Source organism: Rhinolophus ferrumequinum, chromosome 7 (assembly GCF_004115265.2).
Source record: "Rhinolophus ferrumequinum isolate MPI-CBG mRhiFer1 chromosome 7, mRhiFer1_v1.p, whole genome shotgun sequence".
Classification (NCBI taxonomy): Eukaryota; Metazoa; Chordata; class Mammalia; order Chiroptera; family Rhinolophidae; genus Rhinolophus; species Rhinolophus ferrumequinum.
In genome coordinates this window covers 5947640-5967423 of record NC_046290.1, presented here as the reverse complement: position 1 = coordinate 5967423, position 19784 = coordinate 5947640, and the positions used below count along the sequence as shown (strand labels likewise).

Here is a 19784-nt window from a genome sequence, read left to right as displayed (position 1 = left end):
TGTGAAGCGTATGCTTTGGTTGTTGGCTCTCTGAGTTCTTGCTGAGGCTCCTTGTGAACGGACTTTAAACAGATTGCTCCCTTGAATGTAGCCCCGAGTGGGCAAAGGTGGTTTTCACCTGTGGAATGAGTTCAAGAGCGCTCAGAGGTGAGCAGAGCTCACCTAGGTTGGGTGGGGGCCAGGTCACTCTGTGTCAACCTCGATGGAACAACTGGCAGTGGCAAAACACGATCCTATGACAGATGAGGGAGGCGTGGCGCAGGTGCAGGACGGACGTGGGTGGAGCTCAGACCTCAGAGGCGGGAACGTGAAGGAGTGCCCAGTGCACAGGCTGGCAGAGGGCTGGCGAGCGGGTGCCTTTGTGGCTAACCTGATCCTTCTGTTTAAGGTTTAGGATGCTGTACTTTGTCCCGTCCCCATTGATGCTTGTTTTCAGATGTGCCATAACTACTTGCTTTCTATTCTGTCTTCGTTTCTGGGCTGTTCTTTCTGAGCAAAACCGGTCTGCTTACCTCTGCCATGGGAATGAGCATTTCTAAGGGTAAAAGGACCCTAAAGAGTTTCTGGTGAAGCTCAAGGTTTTGATGAGGGGCTGATGGCTCCCTGAACTCTCCTCACTTGGTGATTCAGCTTCTGTCAAAACTTTGGGGAGCATCACTGCATTATCTGTAGCCAAATCATGGGTCTTTCAAATATTTAAAGCATATGAACAAAAAGCAGCACTAGGTAATCTTAGTGAGGCATGAAACGGCCTATCGCTTTACCAATGTTTAGCCATTTTAAGAAAAAAACTAATGGGGCTGATCAGAAGACCTAGCAGTTCTTTCAATTCTTAAATGCCACAATCTAAAAGGAAAAGGAGTAAAAGAGGAACACTGGTGGATGAGGACTTAATGTGCCCCCTGGCTCCTTTGTAGGAAACCCAGTTAAGATGCACGCGTCCAGATGCCGCGATTTGTGGACTGAGGTTTTCCCGGATATGAGTGCAATCTCACACATCGTAAAGGTCCCAGACATCAAGGTTCCCCTCAACGTCACTCCTGACCCAGCAGCATCTTCATCTCCTCCAGGTGACATTCTCTTCGGCTCCCTCCCTGCTGCTCCCTCTGAGGTGGCAGTTTAGCAGACATGGCTGGTATTCAAGCATGAGGGAAGGAAATAAAGACAAGACAAAATCGATTCATTATTTCAGAGACATAAGAGAACCTTCATATTGCCCCACAGAAATGGAGGTGAATCAGGAAATGGATGGCGTTTTTCAACTCACATGAATCAGCGCCCCAGAATTCATCACTTTCACCAAGTGTTTGCTTGGTTTCCTCATTCTTTTACATTAGGAGCATAGCTAACCTAAAACAGTGTAGGGAGAGCTGTCGGTTTTAAAAGAAAACTAAACAGTTTTGTTTTGAAATTAGCACGTCTAGTTCTACCATGTGAAGAGAAGCAGCTTAATGTACCATGTTTCCCTGAAAATAAGACCTAGCCGAACAATCAGCTCTAATGAGTCTTTTGGAGCAAAAATTAGTATAAGACCCGGTCTTATAATAAGACCCAGTATTATAGTAAAATAAGACCGGGTCTTTAATATAAAATAATATATAATATAATATAATATAATTATAATACTGGGTCTTATTTTACTATAATACTGGGTCTTATATAATAATAATATAATGTAGTATAATATAATATAATTAATATAATATAATATAATATAATACCAGGTCTTATATTAATTTTTGCTTCAAAAGACGCATTAGAGCTGATTGTCCGGCTAGGTCTTATTTTCAGGGACACATGGTAGGAAGTTCTTCCGTGAGTAAAAACTGACCCAGAAATTTCATTTGGAAAAAGGAAACACCTGTGGATTATTTAAAATAATCTTATCGTAGAGAGCCTCCTTCTGTGCTGGGCCCTGGGTGAGTATTTACTTCTATCGTCTTCTTTCTCTCTCAATTCTTACAAAGGACTCACCTGCCAGCGGGTTTGTTTAAGCTCCAGCTGAAGAGACTCCAGCTCAGAAAAGTTAAGGAACTTTCCCTAGGTCACAAGGCAGAATCACGACCTCAGTTTTGGGTCATTTCACTTTAAGGATGCACTCTAAATGATTAATTCATTTCTTGTCACTCCTCATTATTAATTTGTTTATAATTCATTATCACTAAATATACATGTTTTAACAATGCTTGGGTGTAGCCTGTAAACTGCCTGTAAAATTGACCTCCCTCCCCCACGTACACATAAAGTTAACATAATTTATCCAGTGAATCGTTATTTTATCAGCCTTCCTGCTTAGCTCTCTATATGCCAAGATTTTTTTTTAAGTGTACATGCCTTTTACTGTAATGTTGAAAGGTAAGGACAAAGATTAACTAAACACATCTGGATCCTAAGTTCTGTCTCCCTTTGCTCTGGTGGCCGGAGGCTCCAAAGGTCCACCTACCCACCCAAGAACTGCAAGGTCAAGGGTAAGGTGGCGTCCTCCCTGCCCTCCCTCCCCTCCTATGAGGAGAGGCTAGACCTTGGTCGGCCTCCTCCTACCAGGGCACTCCCAGGCCTGTGTGCCACGTAGGCAAGAGAATCGGAAAGTTAGGAATAGAGTTAGTACCCCTGGTGCCAAACACAGAACAGAGAAGTGTTAAGCTGTTCAGTAAGGTCTCAGGAGCCAGGCAGCTGCAGTGTCCCCCTTTGCTCCCCGCCTTGGAAGAATGCTCCTCCAAAAAGGCACTCAGCCACGAACATTTCCTCCCAGATGTCTTAAAGGAAATCCGAGTGAGGCCTCTAGTCCCCAGGCAGCTCATTCCCAGTGCGAGAGAGACACTGGAAATTTGGGGCTGGGTTTGGCTTCTATGGAAACTTTCAGAATGGCTTTCATTTAATTCTCTTATTAAAAATAAAATTCTACAAAGACAGATCAATGTCAATTTGTATTTCTATTGTCCTTCTGTTGGATCTGCAGGCTATGACACCTTCCAGCCAGTGATGGGTTCTTTGTTTCACAGATAAGCTCCATGGCACAGTTTTGGGCACACTGGGCCGTTCAAGCACGGGGTATCCCAACAACCAGACACTGGCTCTCGAGCGTTGTGTAATTGTGGGCCATAGCAGCACCCTATGTCACTAGCTAAGAGAGGGCAGTGGTGAGGCGTTCCTGCGTTTCCTTATGCAAGGGTAACTTGAAAGCCACCCTCTGAAGCCAAGATGGAGAAGAAAAGGGCCCAGAGAGACTGTCCCTACCCTCATCCAGAAGGAAACGGTGACGCGCCACCCTTCGGAGCTCTGAACTGACATTTTGCTAAAGCATCACATCCTAGGAGTCTTGAAAGGTACTTTGCTTTCCAAGTATGACTCTTCACCAGAGTACTTGCTCGGTAAAGCCGGGAGATTCGGCAAACGTGCAACAAGTAACATTTGGCCCAGAACTGGACAAGTTGACGTTCACCCAGGAACTGGGAACTCATCTCTGAACGCTCAGCGTGGCTACTTGGGGATCCCCTGACCCGCCTCCCCGGTTCGTCTGACTTGTTCATTTCTCTGCTTGAACTCCGCTGAAGTCGACCCAAACAAACAAGGAGGATCCCCCACCCGCAGCAACTCAGTCTTTAAGGAGTTTCCATCTCAGCCCGCAATAGGATGTCACACAAAAAGAAAAAAATCACAAACTCGGGAGTCCGGGGGAGGACTCGGCGGCCCCTGCCCGACCCCACCACACGCCGCTTGCGGCCCGGGGACCCGCACGTACCTGGAGCCTAGGCCGGCAGACTGGACGCGCCACGTCTAGGTCTCCACCCGCACCGCCTCCGGCGCTTTATACCTCGTCCCCCCCAACTCCCCAAGTAGCCACGGCTGAGCGGCGGGACAGGGGCGGGGAGCCACCGAAGAAGGTCTGTGCGAGGGGCGGGGGCATGGGAGCCCCGAAAAGTCCAGGGTCAGGCGCTCTAGCGCCAGGGAGGGCGGAGCGGGGTTCCTGGGGTACAGGGGGTCGCCCTGAACGCAGAGTGGGTCCTGTCCCGGGAAGGGGCGGTGTCGGGGGAGGGGCCCGCGGAGGTCAAGCGCGGGGTGGAGCGCTCGGGTTTCACCCCGCCTGGGAGGGGGAGGAGGAGACGCGGCGGCGGGGGCGGGGCGGGGGCGGGGCGGGGGCGGGGCGAGGCAGCCCCGCGCTCCCAGCTCGCGCGCCCCGCGCGGCTCTACTCGCCGGGAAGGCGGCGCCGGCGGCAGCTGTTCTCACTGCACCGGCTCCCGCGCGCTGCCCTTCCTTGGCGGGTGGGCTCCGCAGTCCCCCGCCGGCCGCTGCCCCTACCCGGGGCCGCCCCCAGTCTCCATCCCTTTCCGCGGGTCCTTGCAGCTCATCCCGGGGGCTCCCCTGCGGAGCTGGCTCGGGCACCCAACTTTGCCTCCTCGCCCATCGCCCCCTCTGGGAGCGAACCTGCCTCCCCCCGGCCAGGCCTGGCCGCACGCCGGAGGACGGCCACCCCAGCCCGGAGTGCAGCAAGTGGGGGGGCGGCTGCTGCCTCGACTTCCCTTGCGGGCGCTGGAGAGAACCCTCAGACCGCTCCGGGGCCACAGGCGCTGGGTGACTGGCACAAGGAGAGCGCATCGCACCTGGTGAGCCACCCCTGCCCCACCGAGGCCGCAGCCCCCACAGTGCCGCGTTGCTGGCGGGGGCCTGGGGGCGGCAATGGTGGGCGGGTGGGTCCTGTCCGTCTTGGGCAGGGTGGATGTGCAGGCCTGGGCAGGGGACAGCGGGTGGTGGCGTGTACAGGATCGGGACTGCCAGCACTGAGGGGGCTCCAAGCTGGGCTAGTGCGCGGGTTGGAAGTTTGTGTCCCTGCCTTTGCCGAGGTCTGAGCGTGCAGAGGTAAGGGGCCAGAGCGACCGGATGGGCGACCGGGCGGTGGGCGAGGCGGGAACCCTACCCGACACCTCGCGAAGGTGCTCGGTGGAGGTCTGTGCCGGCACCCGGCGCGCGTCCAGGCTCGCATCGTTGGGAGCAAAGGGCAGGTCGGGATAGCTGGGACTTCGCGGTCCCATAGCCGCTGCTCCGCAGCCCCCCAGCTGCGGCAGGTTTTCCTATTCGAGTTACAAAGGTTTTGCGGCGCGCGTGAGAAACCGGAGGCAGTGGACTTGGGCTCAACTCCGTCAAGCGCTTTGGTTGATGAGGATCACTGAGGCCGGGGGCCGCCCCGAATGTTGCTGCCTGGGATGCAGAGGCCTGGGGAGCCGCCGACTCAATGGGCTGCCGGCTGGCCAGTCCCTTTCCGCGGGCATCCCTCCGCCGCTCCACGGATTTCGTATCCCCTGGTTCAGGGTTTCGGGGCCCGAGACAGATCTGGGCCCCGGAGGGAACTGGTTCTCCTAAGATGTGCGGGCGAACCACCGAGGAGGAATGATGTGGTTCGGCTCGCTGCCCGCGGCGCCGGGTGCCGGGCCTAGCGCAGTCAGAGCCGAGTCCCCAGGCTTTGGCGGGAAGCGCTTTCACCTCCTCGCCTTTGCTGATTTTGTACCTGGATGCAGCTGCTCAGAGTTGGGATTTAACTTTCCTGCGCCGGCGGCGTCCCGGGGATCCCCGGCAGGGGGCGCTGAGAGCGAGCGCTGGAAGAGGGAGAGACGAAGCTAAGAGCTGCGACACAGTCCTGGGTGAGCGGGTGACAGTCCCATCCCGCTAATAGCAGGACCAGGCAGATCGCGCAGTAATTTCATAGGGGTGGAGGATGGGGGCAGCTGTCTGTGACTAGGAGGAGCTGTCAGCATTGCTGGAAGAAGGAACAGGAAAGGTGGTTGCCACACACAGCCCTCTACATAGAAAGGTTCCTTCCAGGGACAGACATATCCCTGCAAACTCTTCCTGTCTGTGCGTCTGTCTTCCTCCCTGTGACGATTGCCTTAGCTCAGAAAGAAGTCGGAGTTGAGTGAAGGCAATGCGCGGTATGTTTAATACTGACAAAGTTCTGCTCGGGAGCACATTAGTTCAAACACAGAGTTACAAATCACTGCTGCAGCTTGTTGTTAAGAAAAACAATCGTATGTCACCGTTAGGTTCTCCAGAAGAGCTCTGTCCTCATGGCCAAGTTTGGGAGCAGCAGATGTGTTATTAATTATAGTTAGTTTTTTTTCTAAGCAGACACAGAAAGACAAGAACAGACTTTACTAGGGAAGATTTTTAATACCTAATTAGGATTGCTAAATTAATTACTAATTAATGCCAGTTTCAGTATTGAAGAGAGGGCAAAGTTTATCGTGTACTATCTTGAGTGATTAGTTCACAATTTCAGTTCAAGCAGAGAACACCTTAAGTTGTGTATCACTTATAAAATAACTTGTCTTGTCTATGCCGGTGTTTACACCAAAGGAAACATGGATTTTTTTACCCCAAAGATTTTTATCCATGTTTTAATGAAAAAGCAGTTTGAAATGTAACTGTTTGGGCCACTTGAAACACAGATTTCCTTACGTTCCTTTCTTGTCGAAACTTTGCAAGGAAATAGCCGATCCTTCAGGGTGCTGCACAATCACACGATCATTTGCATACTCAAGGAACCTAGGGACAAGGAACTAGTACCTGCCTTTACACACTTTTAGCCTGTACACACTTTTCTTAACGGGGAGAAGATGGATGATGATAATCATTTTGTGCCTTTTACGAATTGTACTAACATATTTGATGGTTTTAATGGCAAACAGCTGTGAGATCCCTGCTGAGAGCAAAGACTTTAGTCTCCTGGGTGGTAAAGCTTGTCTCTGTCCAAAAAAAGTTTTTGAGATGTTCAGAATTTGGTAATAATAAGCCTGTGTTCTTCACTGCCATTTCCTTTTAGAATTATTTCTTCACTGTGTCTGGATACATCAAAACATAGACACATACAGTGCAGGGGCTGTGGGACCCTAATGAATATATGCGCATAGAAGGAAACTTTGGCATAAGCTTTAGAGGGTTCACGGACCTTCTGAAACCCCATCCATAGCTTTGCAACAAGAAATCTTGCACAGAGTCACTTTAGACTCTTGATCAGGGACAGATGTTAAAACCAACCACCTTTTCTCTGTACTGTATGAAATTGCTCAGAAATGCCCGTGATGTTAGAGAGAGCTGCTTAACTGGACCATTACATAGTTTTTATTAACTTGGTGATTATTTTTAATGATTCCATATGTCTTTTTTTTTTTTTTTGGTTATAAAATCATTGAAATTGAGGCTTTGCTTCTACTATACCTAAATGTCCAGCCCAAGGTATATAGGCATTCTGTCACATAAACAAGTAATCAGGAACTCTAAGATTGGAAACTAATCCCTAAGAAGAGGTTTGGATTACAAATCATATAGTTTGCAGGATTGAACAAGTCCATTAGTTTATAATATGTCCCAGTCAAGGAATCCATTTTTGTAGTAGTTTGTGTACAAGCATTTGAGAAAAGTAGTCCCACATCCTGCAGTCACTCCTCCATAATTCTTGATTCTAAAATTATACTAAATTTGTATTTAAGAATGCTTCTGAAATTGTTGCTATAGCTACTCAGACAAAATACCTAGGGTATAATTTTAACACCGAGATGACACATTTTTAGCGTTAAATAATTTTTAGATGTACATTACGGTGTCTGACAAATTGCGCTACATCAGAATGCAAAGTGTGTTATGTGGGACCTTGTACATTTCTGCCCACCTACATCGATTTGCAAATTTAGACAGAGAAAGTGAACCATTTTCTTCAGTCCCAAGTTGAGTATCCATAAATGCTTTAAGTTGTTTATGCTGTCTTCATAGACTGATGTTGACAACACAGAAATTTTCCCATATGTTTCCAGCAAACTTTTAAAATTGAGACGCAGAAGTTTTGTTGAAAATTACTGGTTTTTCTCACTCTGCCTGCTGCCTTGTAGAAATGATCTGCCATAGGCAGGGGGTAATCTGCTGTCTCTAATTCCTGCATATGTCAGTAGCATCATAAAGGTAAATGCAACAGGTGAGGAGGAACTCCCTGGGAAACAGTTTGAAGAAGCAGCTTTTCATATACTTGATCAATATATCACTTATTTCTTGGCTGTATTTATCAGGTCCTGGTTATCTGATATATGAAATCAATTTCTAACAGCATGTGAAGGAGAAAAAAATGAAAGTAAGTTAGAACATACTTAGCAAAACTTTTCACTTCCAGTGAGCCTATCCCAAACTTGTTTTGATTCAGAATGTAAGCCAAACAGAACAAAGCCAATGAAAACTTGATCCCAGAGAAGGTAGTGTATAAGAAGCGATTTATTGTAATGTACTAGTATTGACATAATTACTTTCTGCCATCTAAAGGTTCTAGACCCAAGGAAACCTGGCTCTGAGTTTCATAGAGTATTTTGAAGCCAGGCCACTTCAAAGACAAGTTATATTTCACCTGGGGCATGACATTCAAAATGGGATTAACCCAACAGTGGGTTCAAGAAAACAAGAATTTTCCCCTTCTTTCTTTTTTGTCCATGATTAATGGTTGGTTGACAGGAACAAAGATGTACACACTATGTTTTCCTTTCCTAAGTTTTAAAATATATTGGCAGTACAATTACACTTGGAAAAAATAAAATCATTCTATTCTTTATTCTTCCCCACCCGCCCCTCCCACATATACTAGAATTAGTTTCCTGCTTAATTGTGAAAAACACTAATTTTAAGAGACTAAATTTTTTAAGGGGTGAATTTCTTTTACTCCTGGAAGGCCATGAACTCACTAATCATATCTTTCCGTATTTCCTTCATTATCTGTCACTGGATCTCTGTGGAATTGGCTAACTCAAGTTCATGTAGCATGATGAGGAAGTATACACTGGAACAATTTTATTTTATGTTGCATTTCTGTGTACATTTGAGAGTAGATCACATTACTGCAATAGGTAATTCAATTACAGATATATATGATAAGTAAGCGGGAGAGTGATGCTATCAGAAACCAACCCTACTGGGGAAACAACACCGGATTTGCTGAGATGTGAAATTAAAGAAGTTCTAGGCAAGTGACAATCATTATTGAGCAAGGACAAATTGTTCACAGGAAATAGAGCCTCTTTTCAGTCAGTTGAACTTCACCCAACATTTGGCAAAAATATAGGATGTGCCTCTGTAAAGAAAAGTAGCCGCACCCCCTCCCCCCAAAAAAGGTAAAGAAAAATTCTGGTAAGTTTCCTGTGAATTTCTTGTAAAATCATAAAAAGGCTAGTGCTTGGCTAAAACTTCTCAGAAGAGGTGCGTTCTCACAAACTGAGTCCAGATAAAGTTCCACACAAAGAACTGACCTTTCTGTAAGAAAAACTGGAGAGGTGACACATCTCAGTGAGGGCTTCCCAAGCTGTCCTCAGCCAGCCACTGAGGGAGGTGGCTGCCTGCTGCCAGGACTTCTCAAGGACGCCATGGAAAGAGAACACATTGTAGGCCACGGCCATTTATGGTTGGATAGCCTGCAACTGATGGATTTTGGAATCACAACTGGTTTCTGTGATTATGTACAGAGCCGAGATTTAGATCTGCTGTAAAACATTATCAGTTGTAAAGCTGAGAACATTGTGGCTGGTAGCATACCGCACAAAAAGTTGCTTGGATGTCCCACTTCCTTTCTTCAGCAGATAATCTAATTCAGCCATTGTTCATGCCAGTTGACACACAAGGGTGAACTAAGTAAGGATTTGCTTTTAGACATCTGTCATGTAAATTCCTGTGTGCTCTAGCTGTTGGCTTGGCTTTGAGAGAGTTCTAGAATGCGGGGTAGAATAACTACCAGAAGCCCACGGTTTAATCCAGCTGCTTGCCTAACTGGGCAGGGAGTCTGGAGAGGCCTCCACCTTGAATGGCAATGGACAGGTCCCCAGGGGACAGGCCCGCCTACTGTGCTGGAGAGATGTCAGCGGTGGTGGACAGATTCCTGGCCAGAATCGGGCAGCTGGAGAGGCGTGGTGCGGGCAACAGCAGTTGACACGGGCGTAACTGTCCCTGTGACTCAGGGGTCGGAGAAAGGTCCTCCGAGGGCCCTGCCCGAGTATGTGGGTGAAGTATGTGAGAGGAGATGGTGGGACGTCAGTGGTGGCTCAGTTAGAATCCACATCTGCATGGGGTCTGTGAATCCTCACAGAAACAGGTCCTCAAGAAGATAAAGGGGGGTGGTCGTGGTAAAGATAGGCAGCAGGGCAGGATGTCTCTACAGGAGTTGTTAGGATGTTTGGTTACCAGGATAGGGCCTCAGGAATGAGGGTGCAAAACACATCACTAGCACTAAGTTATGACGTGGAGAACAGGCGAGGGACTGTTCTGAGACAGGACAGTGTCTGAAACAGGACTTTTGGGGGCTAACTGTGGGAGATAAACACTGTTCTTTCCAAGAAGAAAATGTTTGTTTCAAGCACCCCAAACGGATTCATCAGCCTAGTCTTGAAATACAAATGCCTTTGTGAGCCAAGGGCTGCATACGTCCCGTAGCCCAACACAGGGCTCTTTGCACAGGAAGTAAACGTTTCCTAAAGGCGTTGATGACTTTGCTTGACTTAGACATCGGCATAAAATACTTCATGTGTATTAAACCGCTGTGTGCATATGAAAACACAGAAGAATGGAAACTCAGGGACGTTGTTTACTTATTTAAAATAGCACAGCCCCCTTCCGCTCCCCCGCCCCCTTCCCCCATGCACACCAATTCCCAGGAATGTGTTGTATCCTTATTACATATTTTGACACATTACAGAGATTTTAGACATTCTAGAGTGTTTTCGAAATATGGCATGGTTTCTTATTTTATTTTGGAGATTAGGCCCATAAGCCTGTCACTTAGTTGAATTTATAGATTTAATAAGCTGAAACAGATGAGTGGATAAACAAAATGTGGTAAAGCCATACAATGGAACACGATTCAGCAATAAAATGAGCGCCTGATCTATGCTGCAATATGTGTGGACTTCAAAACATCACGCTTAGTGAAAGAAGCCAGTCACAAACAGTCACGTATCCTATGGTTCCATTTATATGACATGTCTTGGAAAAGTAAACCCAGAAAGACAGAAAGCAGATTCGTGGTAGCCTGGGGCGGGGGGTGGGCACTAGGCACTGCACGTGGGCAGGAGGCTGTTTGGGATGGTGGAGATGTTCTAACACTGGAGTTTGGAGACTATCATACAACTCCCCGTTTCCAAAAAATCGTTGAATTGGATACTTACAGTGAGTCGTTTTTATGGGATGTAACTTACACCTTAATAAAGTTGTTAAAAAAGTTAATCTGGGCCATAACCTCTAACGTTAGAGTGCGTCCAACTGCCAGTGGCCTAAACAAAGCCTCCTGCCTTTACAGAGAACTGTAGTCTGGGTTTCTAGGACTTTCCCAAAGCCTGGTGCTAGGGCACCGGATGGCCAAGATGAGCAGTGTTTCTTTGGCACTGAGGCACCTCCTGGGAAGTGTGTCAGAGGTGTGATCTCTACAAGGGAAACAGGCGAACCCGGGTTGCTTCCAGATGAGACCACATCGCCGGATTTAACCAATTCATTAAACGAATCTGCCAGCCTAGCCATGCAGTGTGTGGCCCACCCCGATTCCCAGTTGTTTCTTAGAACACACTTCTCTTCTGCCACTTTGACTCTTCCAGACGCAGAGCTCAGGGGGGGTATCTTTGAAAACACAGAATCTCCTGGTCTCCTTAGAGCTGAGGGGTCTGGAACTCCCAGAGAACCACTCTGCTCACATGCGATGGGGGCCGCTTTCCTGTGCTGGGGAGAGGTTCAAGTTCTCTGCATCTCGGCCCTGGTACACCTTCTCAGCAGGGCATTGGCTTCAGCAGGTGTGGCGGCTAACTGGTCACAGCCAGACCCAGTGGCATAATGCAGATTTTTAAATGCCCAGAACCTCACTCCTGAAAGGGGACTGTGCTCTTTTTCTGCCTGAGACGAGGGAGAGTCATAGAATTGCTTCTAGCTCTGTCTATGTGCTTTGGCATGTTTTGCAGTTAAAGTACAAGCTGAAATTAGGCTGTGGGTAGCGATACATATGAATTGCCTGTAATTGCCTTGCTCTTTGACTGCTGTCTCTGGGTGGAAGCAAGTGCCTTCAGTTCTCCTCTCGTGTTTATTGCAACTTCCATCTGTTTAGTGTGTGAAAAATCCTCTCTGCCTCCTGCCTCCGGGCTTCCTCGGCTCTCTCTCAGGCACCTTGCTCTCCCCACACCAGTTGGTTTCCACATGGTGACTTTCCGTGGGAGTGTTTATTTTGGCGCAGACAGTCTGAGCTCCAGATACCCTCGACACGGCTCTCAGAAGCTCGCTGGGACTGGCCAGCCTTCAGCGCTCCCGAGCCTCTCTCCATTAGTAATAAAGTATTTGATGCAGCCCTGTGATGTTTCGGACAAGCGTTTTTGACAACGTCTGATTTCTTCAGCCCTTGTAATTGTATGCAAAAATGGAGACTGTCGTGTTTTAAATTCTAGTGCACCACTTTTATTGACCCCTCACCAACATAATTCATAATAGCTTATTCTGAATTTGCCTCCTCCCAAACTTGTGGCATAACTTAGACACAAATTAAGAGTAAAATTTATAAAATGACCATGTTTTTCTGTCACCAGTCCTAAATTATTACTCACCCTTGGTCAGTGGTCAGGAGTTATTTATGAGATTGCATTTTAATAGTTCCATTAATATTTCCTTCTGCATATTAGATGACAAAGGAGAGGGTGACATTTTTATTTTTGATGGTTTTAATTGGTCAATAAAATACTATTTAGGTCAGTATTGTGTGTGTGTATGTGTGTGTGAGAGAGAGAGAGAGAGAGAGAGAGAGAGAGAGAGAGAGAGAGAGAGAGAGAGAAAGAAAGAAAGAAAGAGACTTGTTTGTTTTCTTTCAATGAGTCAATGTTCTCCAGATTTCAAGGAGAGCTAGTTAGGCATTCCACTAAATTGATTGACTGGTTACACGATTAGAGAAATTTTCATGTTGCCAGGACATATATTCAGTTTTGAAACACAAGGAAGAAGAAAGTAATGCACTTTCTCTTGTGGTAAGGCCTCCTGTAGAGTAATTGTTGATTTGTATTGGATCTGATAGTTGGAGTTGATCATAAGTAAGTAACACGTAAGTGTTATATACTCAATAATTGAACAGATTGCCCTCAGTGGGGAAAATGTATTATTAGACCATTACTTTTGATGATTTTCACTTTTTTCTATCCAGTTCCTTTTCTGGGAAAGATCCAATGTTAACAGCATACGCGCATATTGATTTTGGACCCTCTAAAATGTATAGGATCCTAACCTTCTGTGGGTAGGCTGGAACACTAGGAAGAACCTGGGATGTTGACTTCAGAGCCCGGGAGCTAATATGTGCAGCCCCTTCTTATTAGCTGCTACCTCCTCACCTCGTATCCTTCCGAAATTAAAAATTGGAGGATATTTGGCAACATGTCAGCGAAGGAAAACTCCTTTAAAGTTGAAGCTAGGAATCAAAGGTAGGCATTTTGTTTCCTTAAGTTTAATATTTCTGGACTGTAAATATAGAAGAAAGGTCATGTTTTACAGAGGGCCAGTGCCCAGACATGAAACTTTTGCCCAAGGTAAGGTGGCCAGATGTCCAATGTGGAAAGAATACTGGACGTTGGATTCCTGTCCTTTCTGATAATGCTGCTCCTCAAATATCCTTTGATGACTTTTCCCCCCCGTATCTGAGGGATTCTCCATTTCTCCCTCCTTATCATTATCCTCCTCTGGTCAATTTCGCTGCTAATCCAGCAGTCTTTTAATTATGTTCCTCCTTCACCAGAAAATTTTTAGTCAAGCCGATCTCAAAACGTCTTCTAGTTGACCCTTTATTACTAACAAGACCCAGCTCAGTCCCTTTCTCCTCCCTTCTCTTTTTCAATGTGCATCCCACGCCCTCATGTAAAATGGGACTTGCTTGGTTTCATATCTCTATCTGATACTCTCCGGCGTCTCCACTATCTGGCTCTGTGCTCTGGAGATTCAGAGTTGCCTCTGATATGACAGGGACCCCATAGCCCTGTGCTTTTGCCCAGAGACTTGTTCCTGGGCTGCTTCATGTTGGCTCATGTAGACCAGACCTCATCTAGGTCAGTTATGAGTAGGACAGAAATGTGATGCCTGTTGAGTTACATCCCAGCATTTGCTGCACATTTGATGGTGTTCTCAAGCTGGAAAAAGCATGCATCTGCTTATCAGGTAACTCTGAATAGTCTGTGGCCAGGCGTTCAGAACCCCCGTCATTCCTCAGTCTTGCCTCAAGATAGAAAAGAGCCGAAGCCTTGGAGCTGTGCCTCTCAAGGCCTTCGGTTCTCTCCACCTTTGAATCACTCTCACTTCCTTGGCCCCTCGTTACACCACAAAGGTGGTGCTGGGCTGATGGGTATACCGGAACCCAGGGGCTGGAGTTGAAAGCATTTCCGTTCAACTTATCCAGCCTTATTGTTTTGTTTTGTTTTTTACAATGCACATCTTAAACGAGTGCTTTCCTACAGCTTTCTATACTGAAAAATGCTGCCCTTGAATGTAAATTGTGTTGTGGTCAGGGGGGCGTGGGGGGGCGGTGGAGCTCTGCAAGCCCACACAGGGCATGGTGACTGTCATGGCTTTCCAAGCAGACTCCACAATCAGGCCTGGAGCCAAATTTACTCTCTCTCTGCCAGCCATGACGGAATTTCTTGGTCCTATCTCCAGTTTGTGAAAAGAAATCCTTTAGGAAACTGCAGGCTGGCAAGTAAAAATTGCAAAGATTCATTCACTCGAAAGCTTACACCTGCAAATATTATTTAACTTTGAACGGTATTTTCTCCAGGCCCATCTGCTGGGTTTCCATCGCATGGAGGCTTATCTTGGTACGGACAAAAGCCCTTGAAGATTCGCAGTGGGAATCTAAGGGAACACATCCCAGAGGTGATATCCGAAGGGCTGTCTGGATGTCCCACACTTCACTTGTCCCTGATCCAAGAATCTGTATCATAAGGGTCACATCTCTAGTAGAACTTCATAGAGTCAGTGTAAGTGCTGGGACTTTGGTTCTCAAGGCTATAAACTACAGTTAGGACAAGAGAAGGGAGAAGTCAGTCTTTACAGTGGTCAGACCCATGTCAATTAAAGTACTTAGAACACATTTTTCAGAAGAGTATCTACCAATGAATAAATTGTTTATTGAGGGAGGCTCAAGGAAATTATGCTTTGAACTTGGACCATGGCTGGGGAAGATGGACTTGACCAATATGGGGAGGAAAGCAGAGAGAATAACATACCTTAAGTTTTGGGTTGGAAAGAAGGGTATTTCCCAATGTCTACATGGTATTGAAAAGGGACTTTTTTCCTCATATAATGAAAATTATAACAATTTAGAAGTATATGTGATTGTTTTGGTTGGTGGAAGCGAGTTGTATAGGTTTTGGAGTCAGTGAAAGAGAACACTGATAAACATTCTTCATTTCATCTTGTGACCCTGAATTCCTTCATCATCTTTCAGAAAAATCTCAGTTTTTTCCTTCAAATTTTTGCTCTTTTCTCTCAAGGGGTAGGAGAATCACAGTGACCTCTCAGCCTGTGAGTGTATGAGTGAGTTAGAGAAGAAACTCAGTCAGGTGCAGACCTTGTTTCTTAATTCTCCAGTGTCACCCACATACCATCCAGATCCTTTTCCTCTCTCAGAGTGCCCGGCTCCATTGGTGGGTTGGTTTAGGGTCAACATGAAGGAGGGGGAGCAGAAAGGAAAGGATCCCCCTCCCTGATTAATGGAGACCCCCCTGAGCTCCAGAGAATGCTGATTCCATGTCTCTCTTTGCTTTTAATGAAGTCGAACTCTGGGTTCTTTTGTCCTGCGTCTAAGACAGTGATCATTATTTGCAAAAGCAGCCACAGTTCTGACCTTTCCCACACGTGAGCTTGTGATCTGCAGAATAGTGTTACCACAAAGCCTTGTGACACAATTTGGAGTGGGAACACAGCCCCAGTGGACTGGCACCCTGGCCAACCTACCCCTTGGCGTGGCCCATAAAATGCGGCTACATGTTCACCCCCAACAACCAGTAATCAAGAGTCTCTTTTAATTAGTGGTGGTAACACTTGAACGGTAATGTAGTTTTGGATTTGCCACTAAGTGCCTTTCAATAGGCTTTTGATTTTTTGTTTTCAAATTAAACGTGTATGTTCCCCAAAGAACAACAGGCTTTGGGGCCGATATTAACTGCCTGGAGTTTATTCCCACAAACTCACCAAGGGCTCACCAATGGCACCAAGTGGGAAGAATCAGGGTTGTGATTGGAGGCTTGGCAAAGTCATCCCTAAGATGCCTGGATCAGGAGCAATGAGTGAATGGCTCAGGTTGGGGACTGAGGTGGGAAGCCTGCAGGGCCGCGTAGCCTTGGTGGGCTTCTCTTTAATTGCACTTTTGAGTGAACACAGGGTGGGCTACCAGGCTTATTGAAGCCTGCGGGGTAAACTTAATGAAAACAAATCAAATGCACGTTGGAGAAGGCTGCTTGCCCTGAGCGTGTGTGGCAACGCTCTTGGTGATCTTTGTTCCTCTTCAGAGAAAGGCCCCCGCGTTTTTCAAACCTGGCTGATGTGATAAATTTTGACTTCTGCTAGTTAGCCATGTTGCCTGATCATGCATGGCAACCCAAATATGTCACAGTTTATGTCAGATATTTAAAAAGCCCCTACGAAGGGGGCCATCAGTGCCAGCCAAATTCATCTCTTGTGTCTTTCCTATATGTGGGAAGAACCAGATTTGTAGATGTATTTCTGTAAAAGAGTTTGGACAGTACACTTCTAAGGATTGGTAGCGAGCTAAAGGAATTCATTCATGTAAAGACACAATTGGAGGTACATATGAAACTCATAAAATATACGTGTCTGAAATGTTTGGTTTCTCTGAGCAATCGGGAGGTTGTCAGCTGTTTTCTTTTCCCATATTAGCTTCCAGATGATTAATTGAATTTATTTAATTAAATGCTCTGTATTTAAATGGAATGGAAACCCAGGGAGTCTTCTGAAATAATATTGTTTCCTATTGATCTACAGGATACCACATGGCTTGCTTATACTTAGAGAAAAGACATTCAATTCTATATTAATTATCTTTTTAAAAATTATTTGCTATTACTTCTAAAGTGGAAAGTCTATTTAAAAAAGGGTTATGGACAATCTCAAAAATCCCATGCCGTGAAATTCTATTCCTTTACTGCATTCCAGAGAAGCAAGCCAGTTTTGCAACTGCCGTATTTCCCCCAAAATAAGCCCTAACCGGAAAATAAGCTCTAGTATGAGTTTTCAGGATGACATCCCCTGAACATAAGCCCTCATGTGTCTTTTGGAGCAAAAATTAATATAAAACCCGGTCTTATTTTCGGGGACACACAGTAGAAAGACGTTTTGGTTGCTGCCATAGTAAGTTGAAATGTTTGGAGGGGTAGCTGTGCTATTTTTAACGAGTTCAAATGTACCCTGTGATGGCCGATTTCCAGTACTCCAAAATTAGTTCTGGGAACTTGGACAGAACAGTGTCAAGACCTCAGACAATCGGCAAGCTCAACGTCTTTGAATTGTCAACCTCAATCTAATGCCAGGATGGATGGCTTTGGCCAAACCATACATCATTCTTTGGAGAAACAAGAGGATAACCTCTCACTGTGAACAAAGAGGTCAGAAGCTGTGGAATTAGGTGTGAGGCAAAGTGGGTGCTGAATAAAATTGGAAGCAGTTCCAAGCAACTGGAAGATGACAATCTCTTGGTGATGAGGACATTTAAATACTTAACGGGCGTTTTTAGTTCATTGGTATAGGCATAAAGGAGAACAGCTGAGATTTTTTTTTTCCTCCCTTCTGTTTTGTTTCCATGAAAAGAAGTTCCAAGGGGAAGGTTGGCTGGACCCCAGGTCAAGAAAGCCTTCGCTATCACAGTGGCCTTTTATCTGTGGAAAAAAGAAGGAAAAATACAGTTCCCTCCTGAAAAGATCTCTCCTTACGCATTTAGCCCCTGTCATCCTGGAGACAAATAACCAATTTGCTTTGAAAGAATTATATTGACATTTCCCCACATCTAGAGAAACACTTCAATATTAAACACACACCTAGCATGCAGTTGTCCTTTGCAGTATTTATTGATTACAGGTTTTCTCTAAGGTGTTTTGTTTGCTTATAAAGTAATCCATAGTTTACAAGAGGAGGGGCTAATTTTTAATAGCTTTATTCTATTAAAAATAGAAAATCCTGTCAAATCCTGTCTGTTACCTTAATTCAAATTGACCTGGCAGACAGAAGGTGGATTTGATTCAGAGGAAGGGAAATGCACTTGGTTGAATTATAGCGTCTTGTTTGTTGACTGTTGACTGCTTCCTAATTGATATCACTATTCCACAGAATTCCAGAATTTGGAAGATGCTGTTGAGGCTGACCGGTGCATCTCTGTCTCCAAGCACACAGCCTTTTCTAAACCCGCACAGAGAGACGGTGACCATTACGTTATTAATGAGAAGCTTACGAAGGGCCTCTATTATCACAAGGGCTGTTGGTTTTTCCCATCGTCCAGCTCCAGGGTGGCCCTAGGGTGAAGAATAGCATTCAGCCAACCAAGAAGTGTTTGCCAGAATGTTCCTCTGCCAGACCCCAGGCCCAGCCCTGGGCATACAGTATATAGAGGAAAGAGATCGTTTCTGCTCTCTTGGTGCTCATTTTCCAGCTGGCTGTCCCTTGTCCTGGTATGGAAGCCATTTTTCTCCAGTGTTCCTCCAGAGCCTGAATTGATGCTTCAGGTGCAAACACTGAGGAGTCACTAGAACCTGGAGCCAGGGCGGCCATGATGGCAGGTGGCAGAAAGAGTGGGCATGGGAGTAATTGGAAGACTTCAGGAGTCTCCATGCCCTGGCAGAGCTGCCTCACCTGCTGGGACTAAAGGGAGAGGTGGAGGTGTGGAAGGTGTGTCCCACTGGCATGGATACACGGTTGGTACCCCGGCCCAAGGCTCTGGGGGGGACCCTCCACTCATTGTGCACAGTGGCACGGTCAGAGCACGTGTAGCCAGGATATGGCGATCTTCAGAGTGGGTTCCTCCAACACAGATAGGGCCTGAGAATCAGAAATGGCTTCGAGGTTACGAAGCAAAAGATAGAACTATTCAAGGGTTCTGTTTCAGGATCTTGGAGAAGTTTGCAGTCCCTCGTGTCTCCGTGGGATTGTGCAGAGCCCTTCCCATGAGGGAGCTAGATGCCGAGACCTCTGTGCAATGAGCTCACTCTGTCTCATCTCATGGCCCCACATGTACAATATGTTTCTTGATGATTTTTAGGGATGAAAATCACATAATCCGCCTTCATTGCAGGACAGTCTTTTCCATTGTGCAAAGTGCTGTGCAGTCAAAATAGAGACTGAAAACCGACCTTTCCCGACTGACACCGAAGAGCCTCAGGATGTGAACAGGAGAACTGGCGCAGAGGCAGATGCCTAAGTGGCTTACGACCCCTTCCCGCTAGCTTCCTCTGGCCAGTGCCCGTGCTCCATTTCCTAACAGGACAGTCTGGGTTTTTTGTGGATGCTCCTTTGTAGAGTAATTCCAGCATGTTGGCTAATATTCCTAGTCAGAGTGTGTGCTTTTGCAGAAGGAATATTTCTCTCCTTTCTCAGCTCCTCTGTGGACCCTAAATGCTGCTTTTACCTGAGTTGAGCCATCATCCGTTGAGTACCTAACATCTGACTGCCAGAGACTATCTGAATAGCTCAGGTTGTGTGCAAATGCGATCGATTTGTCATTTCTCATTACATAGTTGGTTTTATTAAAAATTAAATTCCT

At 46.2% G+C, this 19784-nt stretch overlaps 1 protein-coding gene, 1 long non-coding RNA gene and 1 other non-coding gene across 5 annotated transcripts in view; 1 reads left to right on the top strand and 2 right to left on the bottom strand.

Annotated features, from left to right (window-relative positions):
• Positions 1 to 254: 254 nt before the first annotated feature.
• Positions 255 to 4051, bottom strand: LOC117024437 (uncharacterized). The gene is made up of 3 exons (XR_004423450.1): positions 3743 to 4051; positions 1268 to 1350; positions 255 to 1132 (listed from the first exon to the last, which is right to left on the bottom strand). It is a non-coding gene; the product is annotated as an uncharacterized LOC117024437 (long non-coding RNA).
• Positions 1232 to 1301, bottom strand: LOC117025375 (small nucleolar RNA SNORD123). Its single transcript, XR_004423588.1, has one exon. It is a non-coding gene; the product is annotated as a small nucleolar RNA SNORD123 (small nucleolar RNA).
• A 153-nt stretch (positions 4052 to 4204) lies between the features above and the next one.
• SEMA5A (semaphorin 5A) overlaps positions 4205 to 19784 on the top strand; it is a 430801-nt gene continuing 415221 nt past the window's right edge. For all 3 annotated transcript variants that reach the window (XR_004423500.1, XM_033110202.1, XM_033110203.1), the window contains exon 1: positions 4205 to 4605. The gene's annotated coding sequence lies outside the window, so the exon portion shown is untranslated. The remainder of the gene's footprint in view (positions 4606 to 19784) is intronic.